This window comes from Podarcis pityusensis, assembly GCF_964106645.2.
Source record: "Podarcis pityusensis genome assembly, chromosome: 1".
NCBI classification, from domain to species: domain Eukaryota; kingdom Metazoa; phylum Chordata; class Lepidosauria; order Squamata; family Lacertidae; genus Podarcis; species Podarcis pityusensis.
Genome location: NC_138028.1, coordinates 45919778 through 45932161, shown reverse-complemented (window position 1 = coordinate 45932161; position 12384 = coordinate 45919778). Strand labels below are relative to the sequence as shown.

The 12384-nt window shown below is 51.1% G+C and overlaps 1 long non-coding RNA gene across 1 annotated transcript in view; it reads right to left on the bottom strand.

Moving 5' to 3' along the window:
• LOC308474353 overlaps positions 1-12384 on the bottom strand; it is a 39374-nt gene that overhangs the window by 5752 nt on the left and 21238 nt on the right. The window lies entirely within an intron of this gene.

Below are 12384 nucleotides of genomic sequence, written 5' to 3'. Positions count from 1 at the left end.
TTCTACTGATACTGAATCCATCTTCAGAAATTTCTAAATCCTTTGCCGCAGCATTTTCCTTGTGGCAATGAGTTCCTTATCGACTTTCCTTCACACAGGCATTTGCTTTGGAGGCATAGTGACGCAGCTGCTTCATTTTAGGCAGAACCTGCTGCTCCAGAGGCTCTAACTGGAGAAAGCCTTTTTATTTTCTTTACTTAAATTAGTAAATTCATTTCCCGCCCTTCATCTCCAAGGAGCCCAGGGCAGCAAACAAATCAGTTAGAAAACAATGCATTTTAAAACACACATTTAAAAAAATCAACCAAAAGCATGTAAAAAAAACAACAACACTCATACCATCACAGCTAGCAATTTCAAGGCTGCCAGGAGCAGACATTGAAAGTTAATAATTGGGAGAAGCAGATGCACCACACCAGGGAAGGCATTTAACAAATTGAGGATCTGCCACCAACGAGCCCTTGTGGGACAGCATCAACTTGGCCATATGACTTTGTAAGGTAAAGGTAAAGGGACCCCTGACCATTAGGTCCAGCCGCAGATGACTCTGGGGTTGCAGTGCTCATCTCGCTTTATTGGCCAAGGAAGCCGGCTTACCGCTTCTGGGTCATGTGGCCAGCATGACTAAGCCGCTTCTGGCGAACCAGTGCAGCGCACGGAAACGCCATTTACCTTCCCGCTGGAGTGGTACCTATTTATCTACTTGCACTTTGACCTGCTTTTGAACTGCTAGGTTGGCAGGAGCAGGGACCGAGCAACGGGAGCTCACCCCGTCGGGGAGATTTGAACCGCCGACCTTCTGATCGGCAAGTCCTAGGCTCTGTGGTTTACTAACACTTTAAATTGGACCCGGAGGCTCGGAGGCAGCCAGTGCACTGCTTTCAGGACTAGTGCCACACGGTTCTAGCAGGCTTCCCCACACTCCAGCTCACCAGCCACATCCTGCACTTGTTGCAGCCTCAAACACTTTCTAGGGCAGCCCCATTTAGACTGCATTATGGTTCCTCTTCCCACCCCCACAGGCCACTCAAAATATTTCTACCCATCTCCTGAAATTTATTTAACTCCCTTCTTAACCCCCTTCCCTTCACCACCAGTTGGTTTCATCTCTCCTCCCTGATCCCTTTGCATTCATTTAGTCTGCCTGTAACAGATTTTATCCCTTAGCATCTTCCTTTCTGTTCCCAGCTGGTTTGCTTATTTATATCATTAGTAATTCTTAACCTCTTATCTTGCTTTCTAATTTCTATCAACACCTCCTCTGGCCCTTACTTGAACCCACAGGAGACATGATTAAGACACGGAAACGGTTATACGAAAACGCAGAAAGGCAACTTGCATTTGAGCAAGAAAAAGTAGCCTTATTAGGACAAAATGTATATAGGTCACTGATGGGCGGAAATACTTCATGGGCAGTCTCTAAATAAATCATTAGTGTTTATAATACGAGAGCAGCAAAATATGGGCAAATGTTTTCTTCTTCTTTTCCCCAGTTCATTCTATACTGTTGAGTGCTTTCATACTGGGGTAAATTTATCCTTTATGTGTTGGTGGTGATCAACACCACAAAGGATGTAATAAACACAACTTCAGGACATTTATCTTGCAAACCAGGGAGACTAGGGAATTGCTACTAATGAACATTGCTTAATATAGTAAAGCAGGTGGCAGATGGGGTCTTCCACCTACTGCTGCAAAATAGGCTCCACTGAATTTCAATAAATTACGTGGAATTTAGTGTTTCCTGGGGTGATTTGTAATGTCATGTCCTATGGACAGCTGCCCAGAAGATTCCTCCCATGACATTACCTGCTTGGTGAGCCTGTCTTAGGACCAAACTCAGCTTGGATATCAGGATGATCCAATGTGGGGGGTTTGGGGCAGAGGGGTGTGTCTCTAGAAATAGACCAGTGGTATATATAAGCCCTCTCAACTATTAAGTCAGATTTTATCAGATGGGCAGAGAATCCGAAGACAGATTTTCTTTAACTTAAGCTTCAGTTCAGCGGGTAAGATTGGATTTTCACAAGGCACAGCAGTGGAACAATGAGAAAAGCTCTCATACCTGGGGGAATTAATCAGCGCACCTTGCAATCGAAATACGGGTCAAGCGAAAGTATGAATGAGCCCTCAGATAAATAGGATTTATTCCTGGTTTGTATGGACAGCAGGGGTGAGGAACCTTTTCCAGACTGAGGTCCTCACCTCAACAGCCTTTCGTGGACCACATGGTTGCACTGTAATGTGCCTTTTCTCTGTTTCTAACCCTGTTTGTATTGGTGGTGGTGTGATACAAGATTAAAACTGACTTTTTGAGAAAAGCTCCACTCCACTAGTAACCCCGTTAGTTTGTCATTTCTTAGTTACGGCTTAAACTATTTTGTTTGTTTTACATCTTTTGGTATCCCCTTGCTCACTGTGTCCTTAACATCTTTTTTTTATGTAGAACAAAAGACGCCTGCCATTTAATCCTTAATTTTTCTGTTAACTTGACCATTACATAGCTCATTATGTAAGTTAACACTTGCTCTATGTGGAGAAGGAGTGACAGGGAAGCTCACCGCCTTCCCATGGCCTGGCCTTTATATCCTCTCCACCAGTGAGTGGGGCAGGGGGTTGCCTGGTGCTATAAGCCCCCCGCCCCACCAAGAAATGGCTGACCAAGGAAGGGGTGCTATAGGGTAGGGTTGCCATATTTCAAACTGAAAATCCGGACAGAAAAGTTGTTTAGCTTTTTTGGCAAAATTGCAAAATAAATGCCGTTTTTGAGCTATTTTTATGGGAAATCGGCAAAAACAGCACTGCTGACACGGGCTGCCATATGTCTGGATTTTACTGGCCATTTTACCAATTTCCGCCCAGACACTGCTGCCAACTGCAGTGTTCCAGATGTGTCCAGGAAATTCTCAACGTATGGCAACCCTACTATAGGGCTTTTATGAAGAGTCTCAAGAACCAGATAGACAGGGCAGAATTTGGCCCCCAGGCCTGAGATTCTCCAGCCCTGGTGTAGAGGTTTTTTATATTCTTTGCCAGATGGAAAAGATTGTGGCCTCAGCAAAAAAGTGCATATATTCTCAGGAGTTTATTGAGCTCTTTATCCTGCCTTTCTCATTATAAAAAGAACCATTCAACACAGCTAACTGTATCATTACAAAAGTACACACTACATACTATTAAAATAATCAACAAAGCATCACAATAATAATTAAAAGCACTTTAACAGTGCAATCCTAGTTAAATGGGAATTAACCCCGGGTAAGCATATATAGGAACGCAGCCTAAAACACAATGAATAATCGGCGACAGCCAATAAAATTTTCAGTGGGTGAAATCTAGAGGACATAAATTTTACTTGCAGTAGTTTCTCCCTGTGCTGGTCCCGGGGGGAAGGTTACTGTTACCGTAGTCAAAGTTCAGTCCTAAGTCACTAGCCTGGAGATAGTCCACAAAGTGCGAGGTGAGGTCCGAAACAGGGAGCCGGGCGGGGACAGGAACACTCGAAGATCAGAAGCAGGTAGCCGGGCGGGGAACAGGAACACTGGAGGAACAGGACTGGATGCTGGCCAAAACAGCTCTTCAATGACGACGTTGCTCCCGCAACCTGGGACCGGGCTGACTGCCCTTTATCTTCTCTAAGGCCAGGGGCGGTCCCGGCCCCCAGGAGCCCCGCCTCTCCTGGCCTTAAGGCGAGCACTCCTCCTGGGAGAAACCAGTTCCCTTCGCCTCTCTGCCCTAAGCCTCTGCAGTTCAGGAGAGGCCGAAGGGTTACTGGGCCCCGGGGAAGGCTCACCTGTAGACACTGAGTCCTCAAGCACCTCTGGGGCCAGAATGGTTTCACCTGGTGCCTGCTCCTGAGGATCTGGCACAGGTGCAGGCTCCTCAGAATCTAGGCCTTGCCCCAGTTCAGCCGGCCCTGGAGGCGGGGACTCCTGTGCCGGCTGGGATTCCTCCGGTTCACTCTCAGAATCGGAATCCCAGGCCATCACACCATCCCCCCTCCCAGGCCCCCCCCTTAATCGAGGGTCTGGACCCGGCTTGCTGGGGTACGCCGCATGGAACTCTCGGAGGCAGGCAGGCGCGTGGACGTTGGCCGCTGGTTCCCAGGAACGGTCCTCCGGCCCATACCCCTTCCAGTCAATGAGATACTGCAGCTTTCCCCTGCGGTATCGGGAGTCCAGAATGCGTTCCACCTCGTACTCAGGCTCTCCCTGAACCAAAACTGGCTGCGGTCGGGGACGGTCCGGGTGGAACTCGTCGGGTGGGGCCACCGGACTCAGAAGGGACCTGTGGAATACCGGGTGAACCTTCAGGGTTGCGGGCAACTGGAGACGGAATGCCACAGGCGAGACCTGGTTCACGATAGGGAACGGGCCGGTGAAACGGGCGTCCAGCTTCCGCGAAGGTCGAGAAGGGTGGAGGTGGCGAGTGGAGAGCCATACTAGGTCACCGACGTGGAGTTCCGGCCCCACCTGGCGGTGGCGGTCGGCCTGGACCTTGTACGTCTCCTTGGCCTGGCGCAGCTGCTCCATCAACAGCTGTTGCTGGGACTGGAGCTCCTGAAGCCACTCTGTCACCGCAGGGACCGCAGATGCCGGCAGCACATCCGGAAACAACCGTGGATGAAAACCGTAACTGGCCTGGAACGGGGTCTGCTGGGTGGATGCATTCACTGCATTGTTGTAAGCGAACTCCGCCAATGCTAGGTGGTCGACCCAGTCATCCTGCTGGTAGCTGCAGTAGCACCGGAGGTACTGTTCCAGCACCGCGTTCGCCCGTTCCGTCTGGCCATCAGTCTGTGGGTGGTAGGCAGATGAGAGACAGACCTCTGTTCCGAGGGCCTGGTGCAAAGCACGCCAAAACCGGGACGTGAACTGAACGCCACGGTCGGACACCACACGCTCAGGTAGGCCATGCAGGCGGAAGACATGCTGAAGGTACAGCTGAGCGGTTTCCTTAGCTGAGGGTACGGATGGGCAGGGGGCACAGTGCACCATCTTCGTGAAATGGTCAGAGAAAACTAGAAGGCAGGTGCAGCCACGAGACGGGGGTAGCTCCACTACAAAGTCCAGAGAAACCGTGTGCCAAGGACGTGGTGGAACCGGCAACGGCTGAAGAAGGCCGGGGGGTCGCCCGGTAGGCCCCTTGGCCCGCCGGCAGACATCACAACCAGCGACGTAGCGAGCCACGTCAGCCTTCAGACGGGGCCACCAAAACTCACGGCTTACCAGATGGGTGGTCCGATACCGCCCAAAGTGCCCTGCTGCTGGAGCATCATGGGTCATCCGGAGAACCTCAGCCCGCAGCGGCCCTGGCGGGATGTACAGGCGCCCGTGGTGCAGCAGAAGGCCCTGATGCAGGACCAGCCCCGGGTACTGAGGGCATGACCCTTCGGCCAGTTCCTGGAGTCGTTCCTGGGCCCAAGCGTCGACCCGCTGCTGTTCCCGCACCCGAGCCTGCAGTGGCTCAGCCTCCTGGGTGGCCAGGAATGCAGCCGGTGGTAGGATCGTGGTGGGTACTGCCTGCTGTACCGTGTCTGTGTTGTCTTCAGGTTTCCGGGACAGGGCATCCGCCTTCTGGTTTTGGGAGCTAGGGATGTAGCGGATCCGGAACTGGAACCGGGAAAAGAACAACGCCCACCGGATCTGCCTTTGGTTCAGCTTGCGGGTGGTCTGGAGGTACTCCAGGTTCCGGTGGTCGGTTCTCACCTCCACCGGGTGTCGTGCCCCCTCAAGATGGTGGCGCCAGACCTCAAAAGCCACCTTGATGGCCAGTAGTTCCCGCTCCCATACAGTATAGTTACGCTCCGCCGGCAGGAGCTGGCGGGAATAAAAGGCGCAGGGTAAGAGTGGCGCATCAGGTCCGTACTGCTGAGACAAGACGGCACCGAGAGCCGTACTGGAGGCGTCAGTCTCTACCACAAAGGGTCGAGAAGGATCCGGATGTTGCAAGATCGGCGCTCTCTGGAAACAGGCCTTCAACCCCTGAAACGCCTCCTCTGCCTCGCTGTCCCAGGAAAACGGCGTCTTGGGGCGCAGTAGCCGGGTCAATGGGGTAGTGCGACGAGCGTAACCCGCAATGAAGGTCCGGTAATAGTTGGCGAACCCCAGGAAACGCTGTAGGTCCTTGCGGTTCCGAGGTGCCGCCCATTCCCGAACCGCTGCCACCTTCCCAGGATCCATCTGCACCCCATCTGGAGAGAGTCGGTGACCCAGAAAATCCACTGTCTGCTGATGGAACTCGCACTTGCTGAGCTTCGCATACAGGCGGTGCTCCCGTAAGCGCTGCAGCACGGTCCGGACATGACCCTCGTGGCGAGCCGGGTCACGGGAGAAAATCAAAATGTCATCCAGGTACACCACCACGTACTTGTCCAGCAAGTCCTGGAACACGTGGTTGATGTACCGTTGGAACACAGCGGGCGCGTTGCACAATCCGAAGGGCATAACCAGGTATTCGAACTGCCCGTACCGGGTCCCAAATGCTGTCTTCCACTCATCCCCGGCTCGGATCCTAATTAAATTGTAGGCCCCCCGGAGGTCAAGCTTGGTGAACATCTGCGCCCCTTGCACCCGCTCCAGCAACTCCGAAATAAGGGGCAAGGGGTACCGGTCCGGGATGGTAATTTTGTTCAGGGCCCGGTAATCATGGCAAAGGCGAAGCTCCCCACATTTCTTCTTAACGAAGAGTACTGGCGCAGCGGTGGGTGAGGTAGAAGGCCTAATGAACCCACGCTCCAGGTTCTTGCGCAGGAAGTCCTGCAAAGCTTCGCGCTCTGGCTCTGTTAGAGAGTATAAGCGACTCACCGGCAGGGGCGCTCCGGGCTGGAGGTCTATGCCGCAGTCAAAAGACCGATGCGGCGGCAGCTGGTCTGCCCCCCGTTCCTCGAACACGTCTTGGTAGTCCCGGTACACGGCTGGGAGCGTGGGTGCTGCCTCCTCAGTGGGTGCGGCCGCTAGCATCTCGGACCGAGCATGGGGGCATGGGTCTGGGAAGTGCACAGTCCGATTAACCCAGTCAATCTGAACATTGTGAGCCTCCAACCAGTCCATTCCAAGCACCAGGGGGAACCGGGGCATGGAGGCAATGTCCAAAGTTCGCACCTCCCGGTGCTGCTGGAGACACAGGACCAAGGGCTGGGTCTCCCGAGTGACGGCACCCGAACGCAGGAGCCGTCCGTCAATTGCCTCCACCTGTACCGGTTCTGGCTTGTTCTGAAGTGGCACCTGATGATGAGCGGCAAAGGCAGCGTCCATATAGGAGCGGGTTGCCCCCGAATCTACCAGAGCGTGGGTAAGAATCCAGGGCCCACCTGGAGGGTAGAGACGCACTGGAACCATGAGATGTCGCAACTCCACTGGTGAGGGCCCCTCTTGCATGGTTTGGGACCCCACGTTGCTAGGGCCTTCGGCTACAGAGGTTGGTGGTTTTCCTGCGACTGGCATTTTCCTGGGACAGGAACGGGCGTAATGTCCACTCCCACCGCAGTAAAGACACAGGTTTCCCTCCCGACGCCGCGTCTTCTCCGAGGGGGAGAGGCGAGGTCGCACAGCCCCGAGCTGCGTTGGCTCGACTGGCAACTCGGCTGTGGGCGTGGACCTGTTGGGAAGGATGGGCGGTAGGAGCCGGGGGTGCTGGCGGTCCCGGGCCTGGCGACGGTCCTCCAACCGATCGTCTATCTGCAGGCTCCGCTGAATGAGGGCATCCAGCGTGGTGGGACGCTCCATCATGGCCAACTGGTCCAGTATCTCGTCCGACAGTCCCTCCAGATACTGGTCCCGTAGTGCAGAGTCATTCCAAGACAAGTCTTGTGCCAACAGCCGAAATTCTGTGGCGTAGGCGGCGGCTGTGGACTTGTCCTGTCTCAACTGACGAATCGCCCGATTGGCTTGGCTCTCCTTCAGAGGGTTGCCAAACACAGTCTCTAAGTGGTTACAAAATCCCACATAGTCCGTTAACAAAGGAGAGTCTTGCCGGAGAAGTGGCAAAGCCCACTTGGCCGCCTGGTCCTTTAACAAACTGATCAGAAAGTGCACCTTGGTGCAGTCGTCAGGGAAGTTCCGGGCTCGCCCCTGAATATACAACTTGGCCTGGGCGAAGAACATGGGAAAACTGGCCAGGGTCCCATCAAATTTCTCTGGCAAAGCCACTGGGTACTTGCCTGGAGCTGGGGCGTCGGCCCCATGATCTGTAAAGGTTTCCAACCGTTGCTGAAGCGCCGCAACCACATCGCTTAACTGCTGAACGGTGTGGGTCAAGGCCTGGTTCTCCTGGGCCAATGCCACCAGCGCAGCTGCCTGGTCAACCATGGCCTCTGGCTGTTCCCGAACGCACCCCAACGAAGGGGGAGTGCGGGTGTGGCGGGAGCAAACTGTGCTGGTCCCGGGGGGAAGGTTACTGTTACCGTAGTCAAAGTTCAGTCCTAAGTCACTAGCCTGGAGATAGTCCACAAAGTGCGAGGTGAGGTCCGAAACAGGGAGCCGGGCGGGGACAGGAACACTCGAAGATCAGAAGCAGGTAGCTGGGCGGGGAACAGGAACACTGGAGGAACAGGACTGGATGCTGGCCAAAACAGCTCTTCAATGACGACGTTGCTCCCGCAACCTGGGACCGGGCTGACTGCCCTTTATCTTCTCTAAGGCCAGGGGCGGTCCCGGCCCCCAGGAGCCCCGCCTCTCCTGGCCTTAAGGCGAGCACTCCTCCTGGGAGAAACCAGTTCCCTTCGCCTCTCTGCCCTAAGCCTCTGCAGTTCAGGAGAGGCCGAAGGGTTACTGGGCCCCGGGGAAGGCTCACCTGTAGACACTGAGTCCTCAAGCACCTCTGGGGCCAGAATGGTTTCACCTGGTGCCTGCTCCTGAGGATCTGGCACAGGTGCAGGCTCCTCAGAATCTAGGCCTTGCCCCAGTTCAGCCGGCCCTGGAGGCGGGGACTCCTGTGCCGGCTGGGATTCCTCCGGTTCACTCTCAGAATCGGAATCCCAGGCCATCACACTCCCCCTTTGTATTCTATTTCTATTCTATTCCAAAAATATATAATTATGGAATGAAAACACACACATAATAGCAGAGGAAACAAAAGGCAGCGCACCTTGCTTGGTTTGACATGAACTACAAAGCTGCAGGTCACTGGGACTGTATCCTGGAGGTGAGTCACAGTGAGCTCAAAGTCATCAGCGGCAGTTTCCAAACTATTTTAAGAGTAGAACTTGGCTGTTGCCATAGCAGCAGTAAACCCTTTTAATCTCGCTTCCTACAAAGATGAAGCCGCCGCTGATTATCCACTTTGGAAATCAGTGGTAGGCTGTGAAAACAAGAAGCAACAGTATGCACTGGCTGGCTGTACTAAAGACTCCAGTGCAACCTTTTGATTTGTATTTTTCAGGAGCAAGGAATAGACAGGTTCCCTGTCACACACTGAGCATCTCAATGGAGCTTTTGTGGAAATATGCCAGTGTGGCGTAGTGGGGGGGGGGGGCAGCTGCTAAATCTGGTAGATTGCTGCATGACTTGCTATAGATTTGCAAAGTGTTCTCGATCCCAATTGTTTAAAAATAGCAACAGCAACAAAGCTATTTTTTAAAAATTCTTCCTAAATTAGGCAGCCGAAATGAATAAAGATTGGGAGGGAAGCCAAGAAGTGATTTTGTGTGAAAGGGACTGTGTGTTTAGCCACCCTGGTATAATACTCATGAGGTGCAGTAATGGACACAGTGATTACTGCTGAGATGGCATGTGTTCCTATCCCTGCTCAGCCATGAAGTGATCTCTCACAGTCTCCTGCTGCACAGCCTCCTTCACAGAGTTGTAAGGACAAAAAGTGAAAAGTCCAAGTATGTGACAATGAGCTCCATGGAGGGAAGCTAAGGACCGTGAGGACCCTCCAAACTGATGGCTTCTTCTTTTTCTTCTTCTTTGGCTGGTATATTCTGCAACATGTCACTGATGCAATAGCAGTGCATTAGTGATGCTTTTAATACTGGACCACCCACACTTCATTCTGGTTTTTTAGTTGTTCTGTGATGCTCCTCCAAACAACATTATCAACAATTTCCAGAGTTGTTTTAACAGCCAATCCCTCTTCACAGGGAATTCTGGGAATTTTAACTCTGTGAGGGGAGTAGGGGTGTCCTAACAACTCTCAACATCCTTAACAAACCACAACTCCCAGGATGGATTGCTTAATGTAGTATCAAAGTGCTTTAAACGGCTCCAGGGTTTCAAGGTTTTCACAGCCCTATCTAGCAATGGCAGGGATTGAACCAAGTGCTTTCTGCATGCAAATAATGTGCTTTGCCACTGAGTCACTCTGCCTTATTGGTTTTTTAAAAAATAAAACGATTTCACAAACATTTTAAGTGAATAACAATACACTGGGACTGTGGCACTGCAGGTGGGGTTAATTCTTTTTCCTGCATCCCCCCATAGCAGGGATTTGATTTGCAAGGATACTACTGATACCACATGAGTCCCAGTATGTTTTCTCCCAACAAGGTAAACAGCTGCTTCAGGGCTGTCTTTTTTTATTGGGAAAACAGCCGAAACTGTTTTAACAACTATTCCTAGCACAGAAATTCTAACCCAGTTCAGAGTTGCTGCTATTAGTTTTTTAATAGCTTGTGAGCTCCTGATACAATGGTACCTCGGGTTACGTACTTAATTCGTTCCAGAGGTCCGTTCTTAACCTGAAACTGTTCTTAACCTGAAGCACCACTTTAGCTAATGGGGCTCCTGCTGCTGCCGCACTGCTGCTGCACAATTTCTGTTCTTATCCTGAAGCAAAGTTCTTAACCCAAGGTACTATTCCTGGGTTAGCGGAGTCTGTAACCTGAAGCGTATGTAACCCGAGGTACCACTGTACTGGAAACGCCAGGAACAAGTCTAGTTGTGTCTACATGGTGAGCCGCTCTGCAAATCATGAACACAGTGTGCAGGGTTGGGCATGTGGAAGCTGTTTATATGGGAATAGGTAAACCAGTGAGAAAGTGGCCTCACACAATATTTAATTTATATATATATATATATAGAGAGAGAGAGAGAGAGAGAAATATACTCAGAGTTGAGAGTGAACTTCATGCTCTTTATTCAGCTCATAGTGGTGAGGAGGAATGGAAGTTCCCCCACAATATCTGCTTTATATACGTTATTTACACAATCGGCTGCGCGTGATTGGCTAATTCCGGGATTCTCCTGTAGGCCAATCAGGTTGCGGATTCACTTCCACCTGGAGCTGGATTGGGTGGCTCCTGTGTTCTAGGCTCCTATTGTTCTAGGACCAATCAGACTGCTGCATTCTGAATCCTATTGTTCTAGGACCAATCAGACTGCTGCATTTTGGATCCTATTCAACTCAGTACATAACGTATATTCTTGCAAAAGTATATACGTATATGTACAATACGCATAACGTATTGTATGCGTGTTGTTTAAGTAAGGGCACTTGGTGCTAGTCAGCACACATATAAGCCCAGCCCACACAAAGATACCTTACCACCAAAAATGTCAATCCTTCAAATGTATTTCTGTAAAAATGTGTTGCGATAGCTGCTCTTTAGCAGATTATCTTAAGGCTTAAGCAGTGGAATGTGTGAATGCAGAATAGCTTCCTACTGGAGGCTGGCCAAAGCATCAGCATCACAAGATCCTATTTATGCGGTTGATGTTTACTGGCAGAGAAACAGAACTAGCTTAACTTTTACATGGGAACTGTTTTAAAATATAGTTTGAAAATTCTTGTTTGCTGTGATGCTGCACATCAAAGTGAATTATAGTGTTATGTTGTGGGTGCCAGACTCCCTTGTGTTAGGAGTTTGTGGATGCCGGACCACTGTAATCTCCAGATCTGGCTAGTGCTAGAATTTAATCAAGGCTTGGTTGTTGTTGTTTAGTCGTTTAGTCGTGTTCGACTCTTCGTGACCCCGTGGACCAGAGCACGCCAGGCACTCCTGTCTTCCACTGCCTCCCGCAGTTTGGGCAAACTCATGTTGGTAGCTTCAAGTACACTGTCCAGCTATCTCGTCCTCTGTCGTCCCCTTCTCCTTGTGCCCTCAATCTTTCCCAACATCAAGGCTTGGTATATGTGTGTTAATCTGGGTGCCAGACATTTCTAATCCCTGGACCCAGTAAGTGTTAAAATCTAATAAATGTTCTTATTCCCAGAAATAAACAGGCTAGCTTGGGGTGTTAAGCTGTGTGCTAGACCTCTCTAATCCTTGGATCAACAAGTGTTAAAAGCTAATTAAGTTCCTAATGTTTGATGTTTCATTATGTTTTTTATATTCTGTTGGAAGCCACCCAGAGTGACTGGGGCAACCCAGTCAGATGGGTGGGGTATAAGTTGTTGTTGTTGTTGTTGTTGTTGTTGTTGTTGTTGTTGTTGTTACCACCA